This window comes from Juglans microcarpa x Juglans regia, chromosome 7D (assembly GCF_004785595.1).
Source record: "Juglans microcarpa x Juglans regia isolate MS1-56 chromosome 7D, Jm3101_v1.0, whole genome shotgun sequence".
In the NCBI taxonomy this organism is placed as follows: Eukaryota; Viridiplantae; Streptophyta; class Magnoliopsida; order Fagales; family Juglandaceae; genus Juglans; species Juglans microcarpa x Juglans regia.
In genome coordinates, this window is record NC_054606.1 from 12,777,878 (window position 1) to 12,783,181 (window position 5,304).

Consider the following 5,304-nt stretch of genomic DNA (forward strand, 5'->3'; position numbering starts at 1 on the left):
TACCATATCAATCTTTTGCATGTACTGCATGAACATATCCTCAAGTGCCAGCTTCTTCACTTGCTGTGGAAACTGTTGAGGTGGTCTAATCAGGCCTTGGTTATTGCTCCATGAAAAGTTAGAGTGATTTATCCATCTAGGATTGAACATGTTTGAATAAGGGTTGTTCTGACATTGGAAATTTGACACGAAGTGGGCTTGTTCTTGACTCGGTTGGACAAAAGGATTCCCCACTTGGCAATCAACACTTGTATGATTTCATGTGCAATGATCACAAACAACATTAGTTTGAATACCATTAACGTTCATCTTACTTGGTTGTTGTGAAGGATTTGCCATCTGCGCCACCAGTGTGGTAATAGAATCAAATTCAAAAACTCCAACCGCCTTTCTTGGCATTGCTCTCTCCGCAGACCATTGATAATTGTTGGACGCCATTTCTACAAGAAGTCCATAGGCAACTTCGTGGGTCTTACCCATTAATGCTCCTCCAACTGCCGCATCAACCATAGATCAATTTGTGGATCCTAAACCATTGTAGAATGTATGTACTTGAAGCCAAGCGGGGAGGTCTTGATGTGGACACTTGCGCAATAAGTCTTTGTATCTCTTCCACGCCTCATACAATGATTCATCCTCAAATTGGGCAAAGGTAGTAATATCATTGCTTAATTTCGCTATCTTGGCCGGAGGGAAATACTTTGCTAAAAATTTTTATGCCAACTCCTCCCAGGTGGTGATGATGCCCAGCGGCAAAGAATTCAACCTACCTTTTGTTTTTTCCCTAAGTGAAAAGGAAAAAGTCTCAATTGGATTGCATCATCTATCACTCCGTTGTGTTTAAAAGTATTACAAATTTTCAAGAAATTTTCAATATGGACATTAGATCCTCTTGTGATAGCCCCCCAAAATGGACGGTTTGTTGGATCATTTGAATGATGGGCCAACTTGATCTTGAAGTTATTGGCTTGTACAGCTGGTCGCCTTATACTGGACATCGCCCCATTGGCCGAGGGCATCACATAGTCTCTTAGCGCCTTATGCTTCTGGTCGGCCATATTAACTTCATAGGTAGTGATCTCTTTTTTTTTCTCTTTGGGATCGAAAAGCATATGCTCTAACGATCTAGATTGGCGCATGCACTTCTAATTCTTGAAAAGATCAAGCTAAGATCAAATTAAATCGATTTTCTTTTTTTTTCTCTTTTTAATAAAATAAAACAAAATCCAAAGTAATAAAAATCTAACTAGTATCAATATCAATAACAAATAAATATTTCCCGGTAACGGCGCCAAAAACTTGTTCGTAAAAAAATATAATCTGCAAGTGCACAGAATCGTAACAAATAGTAACGTATTTTAAAGAAAACGGTTATCGAACCCACAAGGAATGATTGTGTTATTGACTACTAAAATTGACTAAATTAATTACTATTTGAAAGACCGAAATTTAAAGAATGATTTATCTAAATTAATCTGAAGAAAAGAACATTAAAATTAAGATTTTAAAAATAATAAAAATAGATCTAAAGCATTTGACTTCAAGTAGCAAATCCCACACAATTTATTCTTCCTTGTTATAGAATCCCAATTATCCCAAGTTGATGATAAAAATCTTTTGACTATTCAATATTTTCTCTAAAACAATACCAAAAATATCTCCAACTAATAACTCCATATCTCTATGTAAATTTGACTAATCAGAGACTCATTAAATTCTTTGAATTTTTCTTGAAAATCACATTAGTCGCAGTAAAACATCTCTGTTTTTGCTCAACTAATGGTGTTTAGTCCTAGAGTTGTAATTGCAAATCACCTCTCGGTCTCATTGCAATCCAAAAGATCGAACAATAGTTAGCTAGAAAATTGTGAGTATTAAGAACAAGGAACAAACACTCAATCATGGAAATATTGAAAATAAAATGACTTGGAATATAAACTGTGTGTTCAATGCTAAGCTACATCAAAGTTCTAGAAACTAAATTAGTTCATAATGAAATTAAAAAGAAAAAGAATAAAACTGGTGTTTTTCATTGTAATCAGTTGATGAAACATGCGGCTCTCGCCTCTGCTTCCACAGATCTACCTCCTTGAAAGAAGCTCAAATAATAAACTCTTAAAATTTGACTCTAAAGCATAAAGAAAAAGATGAAGATCCCCCGTTCATCCCACAATCCGGGATTAAATAGATGTAAAAATGCAAATCTGGAAACAAGACAATGCAGCTCTAATCTAGCCAAAAAATCTGGAAAATAGTTTCTAAAGATAAATATGAACATAAAAGGAAAAAAAAATATCTCAAGAATATCGGATTTATCAAAAACGGAAGATTCAAAAATATTCGGCTTGATATGCAGAAATCAGGAGGATTCGGTAGTCAGCAGATTGAGTACGGAACTTGAGAGGATCCCATTGGGTAGACGTCGTGTGCATTGAATATATCTGGCGCGGAGATCACAAATGAACAGGCGTGGAGATCACTAATGAACGGGCGTGGAGATCACTCCTCGCTTACCGAGTGGTAAGCCTTGTCACCTTTGGGCGCGAGAAATCTCTTAGCGACCTCTCATTTATCTGAATCCTTAGTCCCTCCTTTTACACTAGCTTCTCATTCCTTCAAATAAAAATAAATAAATAAAAATATATAGAAATAAAATAAAATCAATAGGATTGAAGGAAAAATTACACTTTTCATAATTAAAATAGTGATAAAAATCACATAAAAATAGCACTTATCAGTCAGCAGGTGATACACTCACTTTTCCTAACAACGATCATCGTTCCACACCAATTCTTCCCTCGCTTGATCATTTCGTGTTAGCAAGATTGGCTCTAGTCTTTTGCGGGTGGCATGTGGAACCTCCCACTTCGCTCTATGCCAACTGTCGTTTTAGCATCCTTTTTCTGATAACTGTGATCTTTCCCTTTCTCCCCCTACCCATTCTTTCTTACTCTTCTTTGTTCCTTACTCTGTCCTTTTCCTACTTCTGCTTCAATTAGTTGATCCTCTCACTTTCCTACTTCCATGGCTCCCAATAGATCAGCTAGATCTTCTAATGTGGGAGGTTCCCTCCCCGATGCCACCCTTTGAAAGGTCCTTCACTGCTAGAAGTTTTTGAAGGTAGCAGATGCCCTCCATCCACCACTTGGGCATATCTCGACTCCTCTAGAGACCGTTATGGGGTCCCTGACTTGGTGGATTTGATCCTGCCCAGACCCTCCGATACTATTACGAACCAAAAAGGGGTTGCTGAATGAGTTAGGCAGTACATAGGCATGTTTATCATTGGGCTCCATCTTCTATTCTTTGGGTCAGTTTGCAACGTCCTAAACTTCCTCAGGGTGGCATTGGCCCAGGTGCTCCAAAACGAAAGGAGGATTATGTTGTCCTGTTGTGTGCTGTGTTGTTTGGCAGAGAATCTTGGAAGCCAAGGGGGAGGATAATCCGAACCTCACTCCTCATGAGTTCTTTTATACACATAGCCTAAGGCGACATGAAAGGAATCAATGCAACTTCGACTCACGATCGAGTTTCAGAGTCACCCGATTGGAGCTATGTTTCTCCCATGTAAGGAGTTGGGATAAGAAATTCTTTCTTGTTTCTTTCTCCCATGTAAGGAGTTGGGATAAGAAATTCTTTCTTGTTTCTAGACCTGGTTGGGAGTTCTCTGCCTATGAATTTAATGGCCAAGAATTTCTCATGAGGGTTTTTGGAGCGGCATTCATGACATTCGCGTCTTCTTGGTGACCCTTACCCAGAGGGAGCAAGCTTGCGTGGACACTATCTATGCATGGGTTGGGAAAACCATAGGGTTTTGAAGTCCAAAAAGATTCTTACCAAGGAGAACATCAATAAGTTCTTGGTGTCTTCGATTCACATGCGCGCAACAGGCAAGACAACGCTCGGCCTGGCAAGCTCTAGAACTGTCCTAGGAAAGAAGAGGCCACTGCTCGCCGCACCTGGGTCCAAAGGGAAGAAGCCCCTAGTGTAGGATGCTGGTCTCCGAGGTTCTCGAGCAGCTTGGGGGTAGGATGTGCTTACGGTGGTCCTTCTGGCTCGAGAGAGGATCCTATGCATCACAGTTGAACTCCAGACTTCCACGACAGGGCAGACGTCTTTATCCCCGACGTACTTGGGCGTCTGGCCAATGTGTTTTACTAGGTAAGGGAAGAGATGGATCTGGTACCCGATACTGCCCTCTTTGATAGTGCTCTGGTCCTGACCCCCAACCCCTCAACCCAAGCCTCATTTGAAGGATTCAAAGCTTTCCCATTCTTTTTGGACAAATCTGTTGAGGTCCTAAAGGTCTTCAAAGAGGGACTTATGTCATCGAGCCCTAACGTCAAGTCAAAAGTCAGGCAGTCATCACTTGTTCTGGATGTTGCCTAGTTGAGTTCTGGGGGGGAGGGGGCATCTCCCACCGTTGTGGCCCCAAACCATGGTCCCCCCGTGGTGGGGTTTCTTGCAACTCCTGCGCTCGCCACTATTCCTCCACCGAAGTTTCCTTCTACTAGTGTGGTTCCAAGTGGCAATGCCCCTGCAAAAGGGGCTCTGGATACTCTGGCTTCGACCAACTCTCCTCCTACAGAGTTTACTCCCGACGTGGCGACTTGGTCTGCAAGATACTCTACTGGAGTGTCGTTGTTTGCCCCTACAGACATGCTTATGTCGTGGGTTCCTTCGTCTGCCTTGCCCATGGCCAAGCATGGGACTAGGTCATCTCTTGTTAGGGGCCTGTCGACTTCTTCCCTTGAGGCAGCGCTAGCTTCAAATCTGTTGTTAGGAGATGGGCAAATAAGTGGCGCCGATCGTGAAGGTGGCCAATTTTTCACCTTTGTCATGCGATCAGGCCTTCCTAGTCCATTCGGAGATCTTGCCACTAGGGACCTAGGGGACCCCACTCTTTGGATCTTGTGTCGCATTCTATGTTGGCAGCCGAACCTTCTACTTCATAGCCATCACGATCTTCTAGTCCCTTCTTAAAGTTGTTGGTGGAGGACTTCGAGGATTTCTTAGCCCCAGTATGTAAGCCCATGATTCCCAGATTGGTCCTATTTCTCTTCCATCACTAACTGATTGTACCTTGCTACAAGGGCTTCTTTAGCTGGCTGGATCGCTCGCTGCCACTCCTCATTCATGGGACCAATGAGCTTATCTTCTTCTACTATAGCAAAAGTTCTTGAAGCATCCTTGATGAGAGAATGAGGTGGGAAGCCGAGTCCTCCTAGCTAAGATCTTGCTGCCAAACCTTAGTAGACAAGGTCGGCCCTCTGTGGGCAGAAGTCTCAATCCTTTACTGCGACT

The 5,304-nt window shown here is 41.9% G+C and overlaps 1 non-coding gene across 1 annotated transcript; it reads left to right on the plus strand.

The window, feature by feature from the left end:
- Window positions 1-568: 568 nt before the first annotated feature.
- LOC121240133 lies at window positions 569-675 on the plus strand. The gene has a single exon (XR_005935462.1). It is a non-coding gene; the product is annotated as a small nucleolar RNA R71 (small nucleolar RNA).
- Window positions 676-5,304: the final 4,629 nt, after the last annotated feature.